The 25,574-nt window shown below is 34.4% G+C and overlaps 1 long non-coding RNA gene across 1 annotated transcript in view; it reads left to right on the top strand.

Moving 5' to 3' along the window:
* Positions 1-15,376, top strand: part of LOC109367496 — a 22,836-nt gene extending 7,460 nt beyond the window's left edge. Inside the window, exons 2-3 of the long non-coding RNA XR_004159730.1 lie at positions 9,535-9,646; positions 15,289-15,376. This is a non-coding gene — a long non-coding RNA (uncharacterized LOC109367496). The remainder of the gene's footprint in view (positions 1-9,534; positions 9,647-15,288) is intronic.
* The last annotated feature ends 10,198 nt before the right edge of the window (positions 15,377-25,574 follow it).

Below are 25,574 nucleotides of genomic sequence, written 5' to 3'. Positions count from 1 at the left end.
AAAAAAAAAAAAAAAAAGTTATATTCTTCCTGTGAATAGGGTTCACACAATGAGGTTTTCAGGAAATATATTTTCACCTCTCTAACTGATTCAGCATAGTACACTGGTTTTTAGCTTGCCTGCCTGGGTTTTTGTTCCCTGCAATTAGACAAAATTTAAAATTCAGGGAACATTAAAATTGTTACCATTAAAATAGGACAACAGTTCACACTTCTGCACAATATTAGGCTATTTCATGATACTTGGAAGATTTTTATTATAACAATAATAAAACTAGTAAGTTGGTCTTGAAATCAGGGGAGAAAATGAAGCTCAAACATGTACAGCAAATTACATGCAAGTCTATCATGAAGTCATGCTGCTACTATGTTTTTTTCTTAATTCTATTTTGAAGAACAATCATAGACAGTGATTTGGAAAATTCTCTACTGTATAAACGTAATCCATTTTCACCTAAGCAGAAACAATAATAGCTGTTAAATATGCTGCCATATTTAACTGTATTTTTGATAGTGAAAGTATGCTGAAGAATTACAGTTTCCTGCTTTTTAGGACTGCGTATATGAGATTTGAATTGTATGTTGATGTCAATGCAAAACAGAGATTTTCCATCTTCTCTAATATTGTTTGTAACAAGCATTAAAAATGTGCTTCCAGGTGATCCTGGTTAGCAGACAGTAGTAGTCTTTTTTCTTTCTATGGCTAACAACACCACAAAAATAAAATTAATGAAAGTGAATGCCCTCATGAAGAGAAAAAAAAATATTTAATTTTGCATATTATTTTCCTACCACAACTTTTGTTTGTCAAGTTCTGCACAGAACACTCTGTTTTCTCTCTCTACATAAACAAATATATATATATCTAAGAGTTCTCTCCTGGAATATTGTGTTTTGTTACATAAAAAAATGTACAGAAAAAAATAACGTGCAGAAAGTAGAAAACATTCTTCACAACTAAAAGTTATCTTCCATGTTCCCAGACTTTCTCCGTTTTTTTGAATTCATGCATTTGAGATGGTGTCTATACAGCCAATTATAGCGGCATCAGAAAGCATAAATAGCATTGTGTTGTCCCACTCAGTGGGTTTCAGTAGAGGTGGATGCTTTTCTATCTCCTGAGTCATGCCTCCCCTAGTCAGTAGGGCTCGCTACAATGATGTAGTCAACCAAGACTCAGAGGAATAATACACATCCATTTATGGAGAGCTTTCTTAACAGCAGCTAATACTTGGAGGTAAAATTGGCTTATTTGCTAATAGCGATTAATAAGTGTTAGAGGTAATACAATATTGGGCAACGGCTACTACAAAGACTGAAAGAGTAAAAGAAGAGAAAAAATAGAAAATGGAGCAAGGGAGACAGACAGGCAGTTATCCAAAACCAGCAAAGCACAGCAGTTGACCACTCCTCAATCCAGCGATGTTAGAGGGTGCTGATCTTTGGTAGTTGTGGATTGTCCAGGGTTGCGGTGATACAACAAACGTACATATTCTTACTTTTATAGTCCAGAGTGGTCAAGCCTGCTCTTTTGGAGCAACAGCTTCTGGATTCAGAAATCTCAGCAGGAACTCTTTTGTTCCTGTCTTCCAGGCCATGGAAATTTAAATCAGCAGAAAGAAGAGGAAGCAGGGAGATGCTAGTTTCTATTTTGCCTTCATAGGATACAACGGTATAATCCCCTGTATCAGGCTGGAAGCATTTGCTCCCAGGCCAAGTCTTCAGACAGAAAACGCTCCTGGGCCTTCCCATCTGAAAGCAAACAACTCTGAACAAATGCTTTCAAATGTACAACTGTCTACAAAATGTTTTGTCTTGTGTTGATCTGGGACAATACATTCCTTACCAGTCTCATACAAGAATAAACACAGTAATAACATTCTACTCAGCTAATACCTTTGCTTGCTTTATTAGACCTTTGCTTAAAATTTGTTTAGAGAGGATCATTAAGTGAAAAGTACTTCTACAACTAGAATATATGGAAATAGGCAAGTGAATGTCTGAAGAGAGTGAAGAGACAGTTACCTCTTAGAAGTCACAATACATCTTACTCTCACAGGAGGTCAGATAAGTGTGTTCAAGCTGCTGGACGTAAGGAGAATAAAGTTCCACGAAAGCACCTTCTGATTTTAACAGAGCTTGTCTTGGGACATGGAAGAAAGAAGTGAAGATTAATTGCAGGTTAAATATAATGACCAACTCTATGCTGTAAGATTGAGTTAGTTACATGTTCATCAGGTAATTACAATAGGTTCCACCAATTTGTTAGAGATAGCTTAGAAACTCTGTAGCACAACCACATATAAGTTTTTATGCATAGGATTTTTAAAGTTAGAGTAGCTTTCTTTGTGTCAAGACCATTTTCCTCATCATCACTCATTCCTGAATACGTGCTAGAATGCAAAACATCGATTATTAAGTAGTCAAGCAAAAGTAGGATGGTCCTTTATGAAAGGGGAAAAAAACAATACAACAGCAAACAAGAAGTAAACCAAAAATTATTATTCTTAATTAGTAAAGTCAGTAAAGAGAACTTCTTCATCCAAAGACAAGATCAGCTAAAAGCCACGATACACCTTGAATGGCACATTAAAACTGATGTAATCTTATCTGCTCCTAAAAAGTTTGCAGCTATGATTCTATGGCAAAACTATTAGTTTTTATTCAAAGAATAACACATATGCACTTCACTGTATCCTCAGGCTTAAACATATCATGCTTTAACTACCAGTACATGGGTTCTTTCATGGCATACGTATCACTTCACTTTTGTTTTACTGAATGCTTATTTTATGATAGGCTTCTATTTCTTTGCTTTTTGGTTTAGTTTGTAGTTGGTTGTGTTGAGGGAGGAAGATGCAGGGGTATAAGTTATTCTCACCTGCATTAAGTCTGCTTAATGCTTTGCAAATGTGAAATTACTTTCATTTTAGGGAACCCACATTTCAACTGCAAATATACTCTATACTTCATTGACCAAAGAATGTTTCATCTCGACTAATAAAAAAATATTTGAAGTGGTGATCTGGCTTCAGATGAAATATTTTTGTCTTGCTGTAAATCTTCTCTGTGAATACTTAAAACTGTATGTGTTCATTTAATACTATATGTCGAAGCATCCACTTTTCTAAACAGAAATTGCCAAGTGTGTGTGTGTGTGTCAACAAATACCCTCATCCATCCGTCAGTAATAAATAAATAAATAAATCCACTTAAAACAGATGCTTATACAACCCTTTGGTTTGCTGCATACACACACGTTAAAATATATACAAGACTCCAAAGATAATTTATTTATTAAAATATATAGTTAATTGTTAGCTTAGAACCGTGGGTAATATGCTGCACCAGAGCTGTTAATCAACCAAACGTCATTGTAAATGTCTTCAATGGCTGGGGAAGATTTAAGCCTAAAGATACCTGTCAGCGAAGATTGAAAATGAGTATTTCATACTAGTGACAATTTCTATAGTATCTAGAAAATTTTTTCAGACATCACTTTAACAGGTATTGCCTCTGGGGAAATTTTAGAAAAAGATAAGAGTGGAGACACTTAGGAATTGTGATACCACAGAAATGATTATTTCCTGAAGCTGTTAATTTATCTATGTGTTGAGTTGGATGCAGCCTACAGGGACTTTAGAAAAAGCTTAAAAATAGTATGTCTTGGATTACTCTTACAGTAGTATACAGTTGAAGTAGTTTTTCTTTATTATTATTGATGTTGAACTGCAGAACTATTCAGGGAGCTTTCAAATGGTTACGCACTGGAATAGGCTCCCCTGGGAGGTGGTTGAGTCACCATCCCTGAATGTGCTTAAAAACCATTTGGATGTGGTGCTGAGGGACATAATTTAGCAGAGGGTTGTTAGAGTTAGGGTAGTATGGTTAGGTTGCAGTTGACTTGATCTTGAATGTCTTTTCCAACCAGAGCAATTCTATGATTCTAAATAATAACATTGATAATATTTGCCACAGCATCTAGCAGTTCACACATTGTGCAGCTGAAGTCCCTGATGCAAATAATATTTGTCAGAAATCAAAGCTCCTATAGCCAAATATAATTGTCTGAAAATGGAGATAGATTTTAATCAAAACTACTTGTCTTCAGCTGAAGTAATTTCAATGGATACACATCCAGCCAAACAAAATGAGTTCTTAATTTGAAAGTATATATTATAGTGAAAAAGAAACTTTACCCATACATTTTAATCCAGCAGAAAATGCTACAAATATTACTCATTTGCTGCACAAATGCTTCTCAACTACAATATAAAATATGCACTAAATACTGAAAAAATTATTTATGTGCTTTCTCCTTGAAGGCAGTATGCACGTTGAATAATAAAGAATGAAATTCAGCCCCAAAGAATAGGGGAGCAGGCTTCAATAGATTTCACAGTAGTGCTATTACTATGAAATAACCTGTACTCAGTTTCTGTTGCAGCCAAACTTTTATAATATGTATGTGTGTATATATATTACATATGAGCACACACACACACATAAAATAATTATATGAATCTTTCAAAAAGCTGTTCAACTTAGTATTTCTGCTTGACTTTACCCACCTACTTTCTTATGTGGACTTCAACTACAAAGCCATGCATTCTTAGAGGCTGTACTCCTTGTACTCTCAACATCACCAGAAAGATACTGTGAACAAGTCCTTCCACTAAAGATTTAATCCTTTTTTTTTTTTCTCCAGAAATAATAGAATTATGTAATGTGATGACAAGTACTGGTGCATTAGAATGTTGATTTTTTTCCTTTGTCTTATGCCACCACTCAATATATATTTGCTTTTCCAGTGTATGTTACCTGCTGTTAAAAAGAATGCTCTGTTCTCCTTGCAGTTTGAAATGAAGGGATGTACTGGAAAACATAGCATAGGAGAAAGAGAAAATAAGCAAAAAGAAAGAATAATACATATTTCAAAGCTGATTTATTTAAAAATATGTCTTTTAGCTGTAAAATCATCACACTTAATGCTACCTGTATCACCCACATTGTAGCATTAGATCCTTCCATCAGTGAGTAAGGTTTTCTGGTTGAAATGACAATTTAAGGGATGAAGTAACATTTTCCTCCAGTCTGCTGCTTGGAATTTTTTTATTGCATGTTACAAGTAGTTTGCTGAGTTTAATAGTTATTCCTGATGTTAATTAAAATGTTATATTTCTTTCCATGCTGCTTCAGTACCTGGAACAGCATACATTTAAAATGATTGAAATGAATTTCAGTGTCAAAATTTCATGACTAAGCCATGGGGAAAACATAACTAAAAGAAAAATGAGTTTAAAGTCAAATGCAAACAGAATAGGAGAGATGCTGAAGATTTATAAAGGATGAGATTAACAAAGAAATACAATTAAAAAAAAAAATGACCAAACTGGGAACAGGTAATATAAAATGTTTTCTGTGCAGATAAAATGATTGTTGTAATTCCTCTTTTACTGTAAGATAGCATACTAACTTTTAACAAATTTCTAATTAAAATCATGAAGTTTGAAAATTATCCCAAATTTATTTGTCCATGAAAAATCTTTTAGATTGTTCTTCCCTATTTCAAAAGGAAATCTGTGAATGAAGTAAAGGTGGGATTCTTAGTTGCTTTAAAATGGGAACTTTCCCATTTGAACAGTATAGAAAAATACTGGATAAGCTGTTTTTCAAAGTTTCTTGATCAAAATTTTAAACTATTACTTTTTTACTTGATTTATTTAAACAGGAAATTTCTTGTAGTCTCATACAGCGTTGATACACCATAGAACAACTTGCATCAGTGAAACCTGTTAACAAGTTACAGACTCTTTGGTTTTGCTCCTCCAGTTGAAGGTTATTGGCACCACTATTTGTCTGGAAGAACAAGGTTTATGAACATTCAGTATCTGCTTCCACACAAAGTTTGCTACATTGATTCAAAACATTTTTAGCATCGGTTCAGACTAGCTCCATTCACCTTTAACTTAGGTATTTGTGGAGCATTTCAGTTCCTTTGGACAATAGGCTATGGGCAGGATGGTCAAAAAATCTCTTTAATGTCCCAGTTTTTACCACCTGTCTCATAATATTTGGTCATCTACAAGGCATAGTAACATTTGTTGTAGAAATTCTGAGTATAAATTAAGATTTTTATTTATATAATTCTCTGCAGCATTATGTGAACTAATCTTTCTGAGACAATACTCGGCCTAATTTCAGGTGTCTTCTTTACGTTAATGTATTTCTCATTTCTATATTCTGTATGTAGTCCTCAGTCATTTAATTCTTTCTTCAAAATACTCTGTATAAAACAGTTGTGAAACTCAATTTCATTTCAATTCTGTAATTTATTTTTAGATATACTTGCCCAATTTATTTTCAATCTAGCAAGATACTACAATTATGTTAAGTCAATAAAAATAACAATATCATTAAAAAGTGTCATTATAAAGAAAATCACACCATTCACATCTCCATTCTCCATCACCATTCACATGTGAATATGATAGTTTAAACTCAGTTTTCAAATCCTGTTATACACATATTGCCTTAAATCCAGGACAAAAGGACTTCTGACTCATGTACACGGAGATGCATGTAAGATTTGAACATAGGTTTCATAATTATCTGAATTTTTTTCAGGCATATGGCAGTAGGTAGATAAATCAGTAATGACATTCTGAATAATGATAATAAACGAATCATAACCTAGGACTGTAAGCCTGCAGAGCTGAGCACTCATGCATCATGTAAAGTCTTCTAACTTTCTCATCTGCTTTACGCTGGTCCACGTAGGAGCAAGCCAGAGAGGACAGAATACATTTTAAATGCTTTATCAATGTATTAGATATTAATCTTCTGATAGATGTGTAAATCTCATTCTAAATAGTTTAAAAATGAATACAGAGTCAGAAAAAAAATGTAGTAATTCTCATTTTGGGAGATGAAATGAGTATGGCTATACAGGAGGCAAGTTATCTAAAGTACCTCAAGTCACCATACTAGTTAAAGTCATATTAAGTTAAATGAAATGAAATATATTCTTTTGTGACCAGTCTGACTGTTGCCTGTGTTACTGCTAACTTTTGAACTTAAGACTATCAGGTATTCTGTGTGACAGTTTTAATGTCATTTTGGCTTATTTGAGGAAAGAAGATTTTTTAAAAATACCCCAAAACAAACAAACCAAATAAAAAAGTAAAATAACAACGTAGAAGGACCCATAAGTAGCAGTGTATGTGACAGGTGGTATTTTCTGTCTTTCACAATTAGACAAGAGTAGTTCCAGAATTTAAAGCGTATATCAACTTGCATTGTGAGAATTTACCCAAAACTTTGATAGTTGTTTTATTTTTTCCTTCCACTTCCAAAGTTTTATATATATATATATATATAGTAGGGAGAGGAAAGGAAGGAAAAAGAAAGGGAAAGGAGTAACATAGGGACTTAAGTAGCAGTTTCACTATGGCAACTACTGCACCAAAGAAAATGTTGATTAATGTAAATCTGAAGACTAGGATAGAATAAAATAGCATAACTCTTCTTTCTGTTCCCCCCAAGGGAATATAAATACCTTCAGTTGCCATGGGTAGATATGTGTTTCCTCAAGGAAAATGAGAAAGATATGGAATGTTTTTATTATTTGTCCCCTATCAAAATACTGAGAAGCAGAATGCATTTGTCAGTCTTTGCCCCTTTGATGGTATGTGGGTCACTCAGTTTGCTCTCTGCTGCAAAATTTAATGGGAGCCCTGATATGTCCTTTTTTCTAGGATCTACAAACTTTGACAACTTTCTAGGAGATTTTATAGTACAGGGTAGGCTTTGGATGAACTTGGTTTATGATTTCTGTTACATGGAAGTCCAAGATGAATGGTACATGCAAGACAGAAGGCTTTTATTCAAGACCAAAATTGTAGCCTTCGAATAAGAATGTGTTTATTTGGGGCAATTTGAAGAGTTGTCTTTAAAATTATGTTATCCTTCAAGCTTACTGCATGCTGCCTGCAGTGTTTTGGGATCTATCTATAGTGATGACAGATTATGCATAGTTTCAAATATTGAGGCAAAGCTTAACCTATATAATAGCAAATGAAAACGTGTTTGAGTATGTATACAGTGAACACAAATTGATGAAAAGATCTTTAATGTTGATAAATGTAATTACAACTGACGTGTTCTGATAGTCCAATTTAATCGCTGACTTATTACAATGATTGCAGGGACACACCTCAGTCTTAAAAGTGTCCTAGTCATGGAAAAGGGTACAGCAGCATTTTAATCAGCCTTGCTTTCTGCAGTAGCAGAGCTACTGCTAGTAGAGTAACCTGTGTTCTGCAGTGCAAAGATCTTCTGCATGTAGCTTAAAACATTAGAATCCTGGAATTTCGATGTATTTAGAAGTGATTCTTTTTTATTTGTGATCACTGTAAAAAGTTATGCCAACACTTTTAAGAATGTGTGGTTGGTTTCCTCTCTGTTCTTCTTGCCACTGTGGATGACTTTTTTGTGATTACAGTTCTGACAACTGAACCAAGATTGCTGATATAAGCCTAGACCATAAAGAATGGGGATGTTTATCTAGCTGATTTTACATTTTCAAAGAATCAAATAGAAATTAAAGTGTTAAACATCACTTTCCTCACAGTTTCAGTATGAGAATATAAATTAGAATGGTTAAACTGGTAAAAAGAGGGGCTGAGAACAAATGTCTTAGGTCACAGAAGTTTCAGTTTGGGAAGAAGTTTCACACGTGTCAGAATAGAAGTATAGCTGCAGCAGCCTGCTGGCTGCATTTCTGGCTCTATGCAATCTCTTTTTCTAAGCTGTTGTTGCACTGAAGTGTATCTGACCTATCTCTTCTCCTAACTGCAGAAAGTAATTCTCTGTAGAAAGTCACCAGCTATACTGGTACATGGAGCAGAATGAAAATGATGAAGTGTTCTCAGTGGGTGAAAATAACAATGGGGAAAAAAAATAAAAGTGGAGAAAAAAATAAAATAAATTAAACTGATAATTTTCCTGTTAGACATCGATGATTAATTATGAAAACTAAAGCAAGTACTGAGCATAGACAGTGTGCTTGAAAATTTAATTTTACTGAAATTATGTGATTTTGTACTCAAAGACTGGCTGTGCTGTCATTGTAGACATGGAAAAAAGTGAAGGCAGTGTTATAATGATGACTAACCAGGGTTCAGAACTAAAATGAACTATCTTCAGACTCTGTTACATTTTCTCTGGCCAGATTAGAAATCTAAATGAAAGGATACCCTGTCAAACTTTTCTGTTGTCATTAAACAAATGAACAAACAACAGCAATTAAAAACAAACAAACAAACAAACAAAAAAAACAGAAAACCAACCTTACCTTCTAACATTTTTGAGGAAAGAAAGCGCTATTTTAAGGAATAAATTATTATTGTCTTTTTTACTTTGTCCTGATACAGATTGCTGTGCCATGGCATACTGAAATTCTTTTCAGATTTATATAGAGAATGTGGCAATTACTGATTTATTTATTTTTATTATTTTTTATTTTTTTTAATAGCTATTTCACTCAGGAGGATTGGACCACGGATATGTGCTGTGACCAAAACCTGTGACCTGCAATGAAATGAAGAACATTCTTGCAGTGTCAAAAGGTGGATTCTGTTATGCAGGTGGGAGAAAAGCAAAATATTTCTATGCTTCTCATGGCGTGCATATCCTTGAGATGTCCATGATCAGTTGTGTTATGAGGCCATTGTCAGTCAGATCTAGGTGGTTAAGTACTATAGTTATAGTTTTGTTGCACTATGTGGATTCAAGTATCAGTACCTACCATATGTTTATCTATTTTAAGGGATAGCTAAAGCTTGCTGAAAAATTATTTATTGATACCACATATATCATTCCCCCAAATGGTAGCCTAATTAAGCTTAATTAATTTAAAAAAATAAGGAAAAAACTGTCATCAGAAAGAACTTAAGGACTGAAAATAGTTTTGGGATTTTTTTTAGGATCCCATTTTTTCTTTTATAAATTGTTAAGATGTTTAGAACATCATTCACATCATTCAAGCTGTGTGGTGGCACCATAAGGAAATAAAGCTGAGAACTTTTTCCCAGGTATTCCAGAGTTCATTTAATGCTGTTGTTTTAATGCTTCTTGCAATTTGCTTTGAAGCCAATTGCTTTTATTTGCAAATTTGCTTTTATTCTCTAAAGTCTCAATCTCCAGAGGTCTATTAAATATATTTTTTTAATATGTAGGTATCTCTTCTAGATACAGAAGATAGACAAAATGTATGTGCCATAAACTTTGTATGACAGTAAAACCACCTAGTGAGAAGTTCTCCACTTTATCCAGAGTAAGGAAATTAAGACTAAATCTCCTTTAAAAGCAGACAATGTCTAAAACATCCCTAAAATATACAAGAATATTTATTATTGAATGCTGCTGTTTTAAGACTTCTTGCATTTTGCTCTAAAGGCTTTCATCCTCCGAAATCTTAATCTCTAGAGGTCTATTTAAATTATATTGTAGATTTGTAGGTATCCGCTATAGAAAATTTGTGAGAGAATTGCTTCTGAAATATTTCAGTGTGCTCTCTACAAACACACTAGGAAATCAATTAAGGAATGTAAAAAAGTAATGAAAGCCTCCGTAAATTTATTACTGTTTTGAAGTTTGCGTCCATGTGTTGGAATCAAATATGTGTTACATTCTGCTTTTCCACTGTGCCTGATGCTGAGTCAAACCAAGAAGTTAATTTGGTGTGGAATAACTGCTCAATTTCTATACAGTGCAATTGCTATTTCTTAGTAAGATAATTCTTAATGTGACTTGCTGCACTGAATCATAGATATTACTGATCATTAAGATATACATAGTTTTATTTATTGCCATCTGAAGTGTGGATGAACTCACAGAATTATATGAAATACCGTAGCTCTCATGGGAGAGTGAATGACAGTTTCAAAACATGACAATCTAAGTTAAAAACAACCACAACAACACCTAAAGTGAATGAAAATATCTTATTTATTATCTATTTTCATTGCCATAATTTTATATCAAAGAAATTAGTAGGAAGATTAAAATTATGATCACCATTATTAATTTCCCTAGCTAGTAAACAATGGTCTAGGCAATGAAACAAAGAGGGAATCTAAAGTCAATTTCTAAAGCAAATATATGTGAAAGATTTATGTGATGGCTTGGTGCACTTAATATTAAATATATAGTAGAACAGTGTAAAACTAAAAAATTCAAATATATATTTATGTACACTTTTCAAATCAATATCAAGGTATATGAAATTAGAGTTTCTAGAAAGTGCAAAACATTAAAATCCTAAAATGAAGAAATAAAATGCAAGTTTCATTTTGAATCTGTTTGTTGTTGTTGTTGTTTTCTCATCTAGAGTGAGCTGTGGGGGAATATTTTGCTCTATCTGATATGATACATTTGCAGCTTTCTTAGGGAGTTTGACCATTTTACAATTCAAGGGCAACGCATAACAACATCTGTTGTATATGCCTAGGTCTATTAGGCAATAATGCCATGCTGCCAAATCTGCATTACAGTACATGATTTCAGGACCAGATTTTCCTAAATGTTTGGATAATAACTATTCAATGCAGTTAAGAATCTAATTTAATTCATATAACACATATATAGAGGGAGATCTGATCATGGACAGATTATAAGCAGGTGACTATTTCCGAATAACTAATTCCCATAACATTTTGGAAGGATTGCTGGGGCACTTTGTTTTATTTGTTTTCAATTCTGCCTATTTCTGTCAGCCATAAAGGGATTTATTTTTCCAAAAAAAGAGTTCTAGATCTTGCCATTCATAGAAGTGTAATTTAGACATATAAGCTCTGGGAAGACGAGACAGCCCAGCTAGTAAAAGGGGCAGAAGGCATGTCCTGTGTGGAAAGGCTGAGGACACTTGAGCAGTCTAGTTTGAAAAAAGGAAGCTTAGAGATGACTTTGTTGCTCTCTGCAACTCCCTGAGGAGGGGAAGTGGAGAAGTCACTTCTTCCTGGAAATCGATGACAGAACAGGTGAGGACTGCACAAAGCTGCACGAGGGAAGATTCAGAACAGATATTAAGAAACCATTTTCTACCATGAGGGTGATCAAACACAGCAACAGGCTTCCAAGAGAGGTGATTGATGCCTTATGCAGTCAGTGTTCAAGAGGCATTTGGACAATGCCCTCCAAAACATGCTTTGCCTTTTAATTATGACTGAGGTGGTCAGATAGTTGGACAAGGTAGTCTTTGTAGGCATCTTCCAATGAATTGAATTATTCAATTCTACCTCCTCTGTAAATCTTTCAAGTAAAAGAATAGAAAGACCATGTTTAGGGAGAAGAAAAAGAAAAAAGGAAACAATAGCATAGCTTTTATAAGTTTTTACAAGGTTTTTTAAGTTTTCATAGGTTGAATATGAAGTATTTTCTTGACTTGTAATAAGGTGAATAAGAACCTTCAGCAAGAAATGGAACATGCTGCAAATTTTGAAACAGAAATCTTTTAAAGTGCCCATCGTTAATGTTTCTTTTACACACACATATATATATATACATACAAATATATATAGATAGATAGACGTAAATACTGTTTGGATGTGGTGCTCAGGGATATGATTTAGTGGAGGGCTGTTAGAGTTAGGGTAGCATGGTTAGGTCATGGTTGGACTTGATGATCTTGAATGTTTTTTCCAACCTGAGTGATTCTATGATTTTATAGCTCCTCATCAAACAGAAATGTCAGTTCCTCAGTTTAGCTGATTAGAATGGCAGGCAGGATACCTTTCTGAAGCTCTTTAAAATGCAGAAATCAGGCATATCCATGCTTAATACTAGGATCTGAATTTTCTAAGTGTTTTTCAAGCACAATTAATGTACACTGATAGGAACAACTCAAAGCTTTATAAAGGAAGCTTTCTCTTGCTTTTGAACATCTTGCTAACCCTGTCATTTTTGTAATGAAAGTGCTATTCACCAGAGGGTGGTGGGCATGGAACAGGCTCCCCAGGGCAGTGGTCAGAGACCCAAACTGCTGGAAATCAGGAAGCAGTCAGATGACATTTTAGACAGAGGGTTTGAATTTCAGGTGTTCCTGGTGGACTTAGGAGTTGAACTCCATGATCCCTGTGGGTCCCGTCCAACTCAGAGTATTGTATAATTCTATTATTCATTTCCGTATCATATTTAAAATGCTTAGAATCTTTATTAAATAAGGATAAAGGGAAGAAACAGAAGGAAAACTGACTCCTCTAAGCACTTTTCGTAGTTAGAAATTTCACTACGTCCTTCTATGCTCTGTTTAAAAAGATAAATTTTATGGATTGTTCTGAGTAGCTAAGCAGGTTTTAATTAAATGCCTCAGCTCATAAAAGTTATGATATTTTTTTTTCGTGTTTCACAGGTTGCTTTGATTAGAAATCATATTCAATATTGAAGGAATTTTTATTCCTTCAATGAAAAGCAAGAACTGATTGATTCAACCAAGAGTTAACCTGATTCACAGTGTTTTGGAAAAACTAAATAGTAGCCTGAAAAAGTCTCAGAATAAGGTCTTCCTGTATCACCTGAAGGCAGTATTCTACAAAGTTTGAAAAAATGCCAGTGAAATTAAATAAAGTCGAGAATATTAAAGAAAATATTTTTCTATGGTAGAAAGAAAATGTGTTTGAAAGCAGATAAACTGTTTGGACTCAGCTGTTCTCTCAATATGTTAATTGTTAATGTTTGTGAAGAAAATTCCATTACTTTATTACTGCCAGGTTTACTTAAAATGTTACATTTTACTGTCTTCAAATTGCACAATTTTCTGCATGCTTTCATAATATTATCAAAGTTATGTTCACACATTTCATCCCAGAATTCCAAAAGAGTAATATCATTATGAAAGCTCATAGTTTGCTCCTTAGATGTTAAAAAGGACAAATTTTGGTATCTCTCCCTTCCATACCTGTTTCAATTAGGAAATATGATGCAGAATCCCCATTTGGATTTTATAATTCTAGCAGGTGTAGACTTCAGCATGGGGATCATTCACTGATGATGTACCTACAAAGGCTACATTATTTTGTCACAATTAATTCTTCCCTTATTGAGTCTGTCTGAGCACCACATAAAAGATTTTCTCTAGAGCGGTGACCTTCTCCCTCACATTTTACTTCTGTCTGACAGCTGGAGTTTGGCTGTAATTTAATTCAAGGAGTTGTTTGTAATCTGAGGCAAAAAATGCTCAGAAGACTTTGCTGCTTAGCAGTAATGTATGTTTTCAAAGCTGGTCACTCTTATGATACATTTAGGGAATCATGTACACGTTTATCAAGCAAATTATCTTGATATTGTGCATAATACTTAGAGTTAGTAGGAAAGAGTACTGTTTTGATAGGACACTGAAGTTGAAGCAGAAAAAGGACAAGAAAAAAAAAACAAAAAAAATATATAGCGTAAGCTTAAATACCCTATCTGTAATTTGTCATTTAGATGAAGTCTTGTGATCATAGTGGAAAACAGAGAAGTACACTACAAGGAAAACCTCGTATTTTTAAGGCTAGTGTGTTCTCTACTTTATAAACAGGACATATATCTGCTCATCATCATTAGATCTATAGAAAACCATAAGAGATGATGCTAATTAAAGCAACATTTGCTTGGCCTGCAAAAGTAAGGGATAAGTGGGACAAAATGGCTATGGCAGAGCCTGTGGTTCAGTGTCTTCTAGCTACTCTCAGCATGGAGTCCCCCAAAAGATGCACCATGATGTTGGAATAGATCTAACTAAAACGAATGGAAGCCACCTCACTGTCCTCCTCGCTGACCTACCTGCTTTTAGTGGCTCCCTGTCACAATCACAAAGAGCTGATTTAAGCACCTGAGAGTGATCTTACTCCATGCAATTACTTACATGCATAAAAAATTCATTTTATTAGTAGAAATTAGCACTCACATCACTGTACTTTTTCTTTGTTCCAAGACTCTACAAAGTATTACTAAAGCAGAATCTGTTAGATGTGTCCTCAGTAATGTTCCTTGAGATGGAATCTTTTTGAACCTAATAATGTCAACCCTGAAAAAGAAATGTTCTTCCACACTATAATGTGTACATATGGATAACCCAAAGTAAAAGTAGTTTTTCCTAAGGTACTGTCATAGCTTTCATATTGCAGGGTGAAGGTTTAAAAAGCTTGCGTCCTTACAAAGTCTTCCAGTAGTTCTATGCCTGTGACTGGGCTGACATTTTCAAACTATTTTCTCCTTCTTTTTCTCTCCACATTTGACGTGTCTGAAGCTGTAGTAACCACCATCAGGATGTCTGTAGCAAGCTGAGATTTTGACACTTCGCAGAGACACATACCAGAACATTTAAAAAAAAAAAAGTGGCTACTAAGAGGTAAGAAAAAAAAATATTTTGCTAACCTACTGAGTTATAATATTGTGTTATAATGACCAAGACTGTGTATGCATAAAAGTACCTAATTAAAATATTAGATAAATACTTCTTTCTCTTTTTTTCCAGCCCTTAAAGGGCATAAGAAATCTTGAAATAAAATTCTATATTCTCCTCTAAAGAAAACATAAATTTTGCTTTCCTATTTTCTACAGGAGATTGCATTTAATACATTATATATTATTTAATACATTATGTAATGCAGTATGGATAACTCATCAGACAATAGTTCTATGGTACTTTTCAGCGGTCTAAGCAATAGCTCATAGATTATACACTACAAAAGAGGAAGAAGGATGTTGACTATCCTAAAAAGTTAATAATCTAAAGATGAACAGAACAAGAATCATTGACTAAATCAGACATATGGAGGGGAATGAAAAAACTGCAGGAATACACTGATAAAACAAAACCCAGCAGTTAGAGAACAGCCTGCAACCCTTTTCCCACAGTCTTCTTCCTACTGTCATAAGAAACTCTTTAGATGATTAATTGAAAACCAGCAGAAAGGGGACATGAGTTGAAACAAGATGAATGTCCAAAGACTTTGATAGGTTGTGTACTGATAATATTTTATAACATGCCTCCAGATCATGTCCTTCTAGCTGTAAATATGCATTTTAAAACACCATAATAAACTAGTCTGCTTTCCTGTAGAGGAAAACAGATAATTTGAAAGTAGCTGAGCAAGTACTGATTAAAATAATCAGCATGCAATTTCTTCTCTCCTGTAAGATCAACAGACAAGCACACAGAAGCTTTGCCATGGCACATCTGAAACTATCTTCAGCTTCTCCATTGCAGTATTAACTGAAAATACATGTTATGATTTTTAAGCTGTAGGAGCAATAAAATCAGCAACAGCACTCAGTATGCTAATAATTCTCAGATTTTGAGAGCTTCTGTTCTCAATTTCAGACCTTCCAAAAGATGAAGTGTGCTTTTACTTTGCTTTACCTTAAGGATCAATAGACTCTAAGGGATCATTCTAGAAGGTTATGGCTACATACAAAATGAAAATTCTTTACTCAGTAGAAAAGTAAAAGACAGTATTTTAGGAACATGATGCAGTATTGCACAGTATACATTTTCTGACGAGTCTAAATGAAGTCTAATAGCTCTATCAAAGACTTGTCAGCTTGATGCATGCTGTTTGACTTATTTAGCAGACCTCAGGAAATGGACATTTGTACTTAGTTTACAGATGGATTTGTTGTTTTTTTTTTAATTTGTTTTGTTGCTTCGTATTCTATAAAATTTCATTGCAAGATCTGCTTATAAAGTTTTCTACTTTTTCTACTTTAAAGCAATATGTTTCAAGCACTTGAAACAACTAGAATGAAGGAGCTGAATGCTTCCCTCTCAGTAAAATCTCAGGAAGGAGATAAGAGAAAAGCAGCTCCAAGTCAACCCAGGGGAGGGGGAATTATGGCACAGATTTCTGCCGTCTGCTAATTTTGGTGCACTTCCATGTTTATTTCCCATTCTGTCTTGTGCAGATTATGAAAGCTTTAGGTTTTGACTTTACTCAGCACTTCAGAACTTTAATGAACATAAGCCAAAATGCCTCAAGTCAGGGACATAATTAGGAATTGGTCTCACAGCCAAAAGAAATCTTAAAAGGCTGCTCTCCTATTGACTTTCTTAAGCATCTGCTCAGAAAATACTATAATCTGAACAACCTACTCATTAGTGTGGGTACATAAAGATCTTCAACCCACTCATAATTTCTATTCAAAACCACTAAATCAACATTTTAATTATTTCAGTAGCATACACATCATAGGCTTTTCATTCTTGAGGATGGGCAAAAACTACATCAGCCTTCCCTAATAGTTTGTTGGATTTGAAGTTAGCTGGTAGGAGTTCAAATTGTGCTGGCTGCAAATGGCAGGCAGACACCTTGGTTGCCCTAGCAACTTAGTCTGATCATAATCAGAAAGATTGAGGTGTTTTTTTGTTTTTTTTTTTTGGACCTTTTATATTTAAGTTATGGTTAATAATATTAATACCTAATACTAATTCTTTGTAAGCTTTCTGATCTGCTCAAAATCATGCTGATGTTTTTTTGAAGGCTTCTGGGTGCCATCCCATAGAAATTCAAAAAATAATCTCCATCCAGTGTGTACCACCTCTGCTTCAGTTCTAAACATCTGCCAAGTAAAAAGAATCCAGTAATTCTCTGCCATTGTAAGAATTAGTGGTATCATGGCAGATCAGTGGCGTTGTGATAGAAACCAATCATGTTCCAAATAACATCAATAGTTAATATAGAAACTGACTATTACAAAGTTCCTTCTCTGCCATGTCTATCTGTTGGTTAAAAAGAAATCAGTTCTGGATCTTTCAAAAGGAGTCTTCAATAGAAGACAGAATTAACAATCTGAGATATAGAAGAATAAGTGTGTGTATGGGTTATTTTTGGCTAATCATATATTTGTTTATTTAAGAAAACTGTCTTAGGAAGTGTTTCTTTTTAGTGGAGAGTTTCACACTCTTAGAACTCTGATTAGTAAGATTATTAAAGAGCTTTTCAGGTTCAGAATAACTCAGATCAACTTTTAAGTAAGAAAAGCTGAAATGTAATTTGATTGCTCAGGAAGAGGTTAAAAATGGAGAATTTTTGGAAACTAAATTGCTGCATTAACTTTAAAGACAGCTCTAGGATCTCCTGAACTTAGATAGACACGAATTATGTACTTGGCTATACAGAATGTGTAAGTGTAGCACCATGAGAAGTCTCTACCTGCCCATTCTTCTTACTTCTGTGAAAAAATAGCACTTACTTACATTGCCATTAATGTTTCTATGTTCCTTTTCAAAATATATCTGTATTATCCTTTCAGTAACTACATATCAGAACGTTTTTCACTTTATAATGGAAACCCGTGTTTTGCATTCATATGAAAGAAATGCTAAAATACTTTTTGCCATATTTTCATGCTGTTTTTCTTGTCCTCACCTCACCATAAAGCAATTGTCTTAATTGTTGCTTCCTCTTTGATGTTGCGGTCTTTACCTGCTACCTGTTGCAGCTGTAGCATTCCACTTCACTTACTATGAGGAAAAAAAAAGAAAAAAAAGAAAAAAAGTAATAATATAAACTGCGTGTTAAAAAGCCTTCCAGAATAAATTTTCATTCTGATTAAAGAAATTTGACTGTCACAGGGGAAATCTACGCAGTTGACGTAGCTCCAGACAACTCAGAATCAAAGGAGTTTATTGATTTATTAATGATGTATAATTAACCAGAAATCAGTGGATGACTCAAAATCTGTATCAGTGCAACAGACAAACAGCATTTTATGTTGTTACAAAATGCTGAGAAATACCGACAAATTTTTAAGTGCTTTTTGTAGCTGATCCCAAGAAATTGCAATTATACACCCGTAGACGCATGCACACACATGTGTATACAGGTTCCCACTGCTGCATGCACATGCAGGCACCTGCTGTGACTCATTTCTCCTAAATTAATCCTTGCTTTCATAACTTGCTCTAACTGAGCTTTAGGTACTTGCATATGCACCTGCTTGTTCATATTCTCATCTATTGCTGAAAAGATTGTTCCAGACTAAGCTTACAGTGACCTATTTCTCTGGATTTACAAGAAAAAAAAAGCATGTGAGCTTAAAATCACAGACTGTTGCTGGAGATGCTTAAACTGCAGCATGATTCAAGGCTTATAGATCTACCTGAGATCAGGTCTTTCCAGAAATTAGATTAATTTCAGCTAGTGAGTAGGATCACGAACTGATTTTTTTTCTGACCAGAGATATCATGATGGTCTTGGGTGGTAGTGGTTTTCTTCTTTTTAGCAAATACTACTAAGAAAAATGTTGTAATAGATGAGAAAATGTCATTGGTTAAACTTATTTTTCCTCCCTTCAAGAAGCTGCTGTTTCTCAGGCACGAGGAAACTTACCTAGTTAGCAGAGTTGATGGAGTCAGCCGGTCTTGGTTCTAGTGGCATTTTATCATGTTGATATTGGTCTGCATTACTGTGGCTGATTACAGATGGGCTGTTTCAGAATAACTCAGTTGAAGCACTTCCAGCTAATGTCAGTGGAAATTCTTCTTTCGGGCATCCAGAAATCTGTACGGTTCCCCAAGGAACTATACTGGCCCAAATGTTTCTGAAGTTACTGTAGGTTGCTTCTTGAATTGGCTCTATTAGAGGCTTAGTTTGGTGTATGACTGTTAGAAAGTTGATCTCTAACTATATATCTTATGTTCTTTAACAACTGTAGGAGATCTTAGACCTAGCCATTATAGTAGAAAAATCCCACAAGAGCTCTTTATAGGACTGATGTTTTGAATTACAAGCTCTCCAGCAGATAGATTATGTCTTTCTCTGGATTTCAACACTGTTTCCTGTTTCTCATCAAGTTGTTTTCTCTTTTCTTTGCCCTATCTAAAGTCAATGCATCTCATATCAGAGCTTTCCCTGTTTAGCTCATGATCTCATGTGTTTCATCACAGTTTTTTATTCACAGTCAGTGTCTGTGTGACCTGAGTGTCTCTCTGCTTCCCCTCCTTATGGATCAATCTGTCTCAGTGGAATTAATGGCAGACACCTCAGCTATCATTCTATTTCTGTATTACCCTTTCCCCTTCTCTGTAATGAGTGAGGTATTCCTGATCAAATCCTATCAAATGCCAGGTATCTTTCTCATAAGACAATGATTCAGTTAATCAGAGAAATAATTCAAATCACTTACCAATATTAAAAGTTACCTTTCTTTACATAGCAATTTCTGAATAATTATTATCAAAATCTTCCAAAATTTATTCCAAGTGATAACATATAGGGTGAAATTCTGCAGAAAACAATTACTTTATAATTGAAATAATATCATATTTTCATTCTTACGTACCACAGTTGAACAACCTTACAAATAGGTAATGTTATAGACCACTGATAAGATAAACAGTATTTGCTGGTGTATTTCTAGCCCGTATGATTTTCAGAACTCCTCTACTGTAGTCTAAAAAGAAACATGGATCAGGCAGTTATCAGGCACTGAAAGGAAACTGCTTACAGAGCCTTAGAAATGAGATGTCAAGTCTAGTGCCTTTTTTGTTGCTTTGACCGATTTTAAGTTTTATTGTATAAATATTTTGAATTTTTAGTAAAATTTGTGAAGTATATACTTGTTAAAATTCTAAAAATAGATAGAAGCAGATTTTTTGAAAACCTAATGATGAAAATAAATGTTTTGCAATGACCTGCTTGCTTAAAATTTTCTGGTGTTATCGTTAATAAAAGTTTTATATGAGTATTTCAGTAAATCAACATACAGATGCTAATATTGGTATGGTTTGAATGTGTCTCTAATTCATATCTCCACAAATACTACTAACATTTCAATCTTAGAGCAAAATTCCATTATTGAAAGAGCCAGGTTGTCTTAAGAATTATCCACACATAAAATTCAGATGAAAGTTCTAGAAAAAGGAGGTAATAAAAACTTCTCTGAAAAAAATTTATCATTAAAAGTGATATCTATCCAACTCCACTGTAATACTATTAGAAGAAAAAACATTCTCACGAATCTTAGTGCTCTCTGTCATGTAGTACTTGGTTATATTTCTTTAGACAGATGTTAAGTGCAGTGCTGCAAAAGCAAAGGATAGCATTTGCCAAATATGCAGCAGGAAAGAAGCAGGAAATAAAACCCTTCAACTCTTTTCAAGATAATAAATTATCAAGAACAGTGAAGCAATAAGAGCTTGCTTGCAGAGAAATGAATCTTTATGAGAGGCAGAAAAAAAAAAATGCACACAAGATTGAAAAAGGAAAAGAAACTTTGGAAAGTTTCGGTGTTTGAGAAAAAGTGTTTAAGAGCTGTTATCCTGGTAACTATATAAAAGTTAGGCATATTGTATTAAGCTATTTGCCTAGTCAATGGAGATAGGAGCAACTCCTGAATAGCGTCTCAAATGTGTAAGTACATCTGCAAGTACCTAATGCTCTTGTAAAGGGAGCTATGAGTGTAAGGATAAATTCAGGAGAAAAATACCAGACAGTAGTGCATTAGTAAGAGACAATAAATAGATGCTTGAAAACTGGTACAAAGATGAACCTTAAACTATAATATTAAAAAAGATCACGGTTAACTTAAATGCTCCCCTTTTCAAGACTGTTATGCTGGCACTAATGAAACAAGTACGTTAAAATCTTCTGAAGGTCTATTACCATATATGTTCAGAAGGGGAAACTCAGCTATTCTTGGTGAAAAGGCCTGAAATACTGAACATTCAGCCAAATTTGAAAACAGTGTCGTTTCGTGATATATACACATAGATGATGCAAGCTGCAGAATGATATCAAGCAGATGCAGGGATGAGTCTGAATGAAGCACTCCTTCTTGTACAGCTCTGCTGCCTTTGCTTTGCATGTCATAGTTGAGGAGGCCAGCATACATCCTCTCTATATGTGACGTGATCAAATTAATCACTCAAATAAAGGGGGCAGCCACTCACTCATGCCCCCACACAGGAAGCAATGGGGAGAAGTCTGGGTGGAGTTTCATAGATAAAGCAAAAGCTGTGCACAGAAGGAAATCAAAATAAGGAATTCGTTCTGTGCTGCCCATCATCAGGCAGAGGTTCAGCCATTTTGAGCAAAGCTGTGCTTACCTGGGAAGACAGATGCAAAATCCAAATTCAAAACATGGCACCACACAAGAAACTATGGAGAAAATCAACTGTCCTAACAAAAATAAGCAGTACACGGTGGAAAATGAAGGCAATTTGAACATTGTTTATATTAAGTTTGATTTGGTAATATGACAGAAGTTGCAGCAACCTCTAGTACGCTCCTTGAGGAAGGACTAAGGTGGTAGGTTTTCTGTCTGAAAGCACATTTTACTCCATATTGGCATTATGTTTTTCAGAGCTTCACTTTTTCTCCTATGTTGCGGGGAAACAGGGTCTTAGATGAGATATTTAATTTTTACCTAACATCAGCTAATGTCTGAAGTCAAGTCCTCTGAAAGAAGCAAGGTGCATAAGATCCTATCTTGAGATAAAACATTTTTTCCAGAACTCTGGAAAACTGAAAAATGTCCCATATTTCCACCATACTTTTCTACTCAAAGGTATTTTTTTTCCATCTTTGCTATCTCCTACTAAGCATAGAAAGACCTGCCTTACCTCTGGCTTAGTCCACTGTGGGAACATAAGATAGTTCAGGTTTTTTTTTTGAAAGTGACATTATTTTGAATAGCCTAGCTTTTAAACACCAAAAAATATTTTCTTCAAATAGCCTTGCAGTACTAAAGGAACATCTCTATCACTATTGCATTCTGTTCTTCAAATATGGTATTAAAATAAAATACCATAGGTATTTTAATCTAGGTATTTTTATCTAGGTTTGACTACTTAAAATACCATTTCTAGCCTTCAGTAATATCTAGCTAGCTTTCATCATGTCATGCTTTTCTCATTTTAGGCCATTTCTCATATGGTACAGTCACTCAGAACACCAAGAGAAATTATCAACCTCTTATTATAACCTATGTAACTGTTTTAATTTTCGTTCTAATGCAGAATTAATTATTTGAACACAAATATCTGAATAGCTGTCATTACTCCTAATTTATTTACTTTCAGTAAATAAATAAATAAATAAATAAATAAATAAATTGGGGGGGGCGGGAAGGAATCTATGCCCTTGAGAGTAGTAATACTTTTGAAAGACTCAAGACGCTATAAAGTGAAAAATGGAAAACAGATGCTCAAGCTTTACATTGTTCAAATGTATTCAAATATCTCAATTTTCTTTTTCTAAAAAATTAATGTCCATATATTTTTACACGTTTCTTTCTTTTGAAAAACAAAATGTTTTTGTCATTGATCCTTGTGATCTTTTTCTATTCTTCATCATTGAAAACTGTCATAGTCACCTTCAAATATGGGCTCTGATGATAAAGGTCTGACTGGGAAACAAATCCTTTTAAATACATGACAAAAATAATTTAATTCAATCTTAAGCAAGAGAGATGAGGAAGGTAATTTTAAAGCTGATCTCAAAGATGTGGTACCATGTAAATAATCATATATCTTCCTCTGGTAACTGAAGACTGTCACTGTGATCACACTGCTAACTCTAATTCTGATATTGTGTTTCCTCATGCATGGTTATAAAATGTGGTTATATGCTAAGTAGATGTAAATTACAATATTTTTTCAGACTCTATTAAGTAATATTCCATCTACCCACTTGATAATAAAAAAAATAGAGTTCAACATCCTTCTTTTCTTCGTTTGTTTGTTTATATTATGTATATAGAGATACTGTTATTGCTAAAGCATCCCAAGCTGATGTCTTGGCAAGGACTGTTTGAATGATACTGGAGAACTGTTCTTTGGTTGAGATCCTTGTTGATACTCTCTTCACATGACATTTGCTCTCCATGTGACCCATCCTTCCTTTATATCCAGAACCACATTGCTTTCCTCTGCTTCCTTCTTGATCCTTTTGCAAGACCCTTCTCAATGCTGTGACTCCCCATTTAGCTGTCCATATGTCTGGCCTCTAAACATGCTCTTGCTTTTTGCTTTTATATTGCGGTATATTAATTTTTTACCACATATTGGATTGCTTTGAACCACAAGACTACTTCTTGTCTTTAAGTCCTTCCCTTTTGTCTGTGGCTTCAATAATTGCTCATCTCATCCCTTATATTTAACATTGTCTTCAGACTAAACACAGTATAGTCTTAAGCATTCAAGCTTAAGGTATCATACACAAATTCTCAGAGCACAGGTCATTTCCCAACTAAAATACAGCAGAAGTGGTGATCTCAATTTCACTACATTAATGTGATTACCACAGGAATCTGTGTTTGCATCTTTTTCTACCTGAAAGGCCTTGATTCTCCACTAATTCTTTAAAATTTGTGAAATTGAAAAGAAAACGGAACCTAAAATCAACAACCATCTTTTAATTCATAAGCTTCATATCATAAAGTAGATATTACATTCCTTTCAAAAATAGCATCCATTTAATATTCTGTGTGGCATGAACAAGCACTACAACTATTGAATGCTGGATGTAGCTAATGCGTATATATTCATGCAGAAGAAAAAAAAAAGTGGTTAATATTTTTGCAATATTGTCTTATCTTAGAGAAAATAATGTTAAATGCAGCCCTTTGTAGGCTAGCGTGTGAGTTTGCACTGTAAAATTCGCAGGTTCAGGTGCCATAAGTAAAGTGGTACATTTCAAAAAGAGTGACAGCGCTAACACAGGCAGAGGTCAACTTACACTTCTCACATATTCACACTGACCATGGGATCGTGGACTTTGGTGACTGAAAATCAGAAGTATAAACTAACGTATATCAAGTGTATAGCTACATCCTTAGGTCTAAGGATGAGAACTACTTTCCAGACTTGCCTCAAATAGGTAAAATAATTACGTATCCACTCTTACCACTTCATTTAAACCTCTGAAAATGCAATGAGCTAGTATGTTTCCTCTGAAAGCTGTTTATATGAGATACTTTCTGTGTTGGCAGCTATTTTAGAGGAGGGAAAGCTTTTTTAATTGCTAACCACTTATTATTAGAATAAAACTGGATACATTTCACAAATGCATTCTCTCTTTCTGTGTACGTAAAATTTTGAGCACTGAGTTGTTTTCCAGAATACAGGATGTAGCTTGGTAACTGATTTAACATACTTTAATAGCTGGTTCGTAACTAATGCTTATATCATACAAACTGTCAGACTAGAAATGGCTGCCAGTGATTCCTGTCAGACTTAAATAGTTTCTTTGCCTACTCAGCCACGTCTCAATTAATAAATCCCATTTCTACGAGTTATAAAAAGAATATGCTTGGTTGTTTTTCTTTCATGTCAGTACAGATTTTAGAACACTAAGGGCTCAATTAGAAATGATTCTCTGTGTATACAGTGTCACATTTCATGCAGAAAATCTGCACTGGTTGCGATTGACCCACAGTCTGCTTGGAATGAAAAGGAAATAATCAATCAGAAAACTAATTCTCACATCTACGATAAAGAAAGCTCTCTGTATACATTCAAAGTGGATAAGCTCCACCTGTTTACTCAATAAGATGCCCTAGATTTAAGTGGTACTTAAAACTCATAACTCT

The sequence above is a fragment of the Meleagris gallopavo genome, chromosome 4 (genome assembly GCF_000146605.3).
Source record: "Meleagris gallopavo isolate NT-WF06-2002-E0010 breed Aviagen turkey brand Nicholas breeding stock chromosome 4, Turkey_5.1, whole genome shotgun sequence".
Classification (NCBI taxonomy): Eukaryota; Metazoa; Chordata; class Aves; order Galliformes; family Phasianidae; genus Meleagris; species Meleagris gallopavo.
Note: the sequence above shows the minus strand (reverse complement) of the source record. Positions and strands in the feature narration are given on the sequence as shown.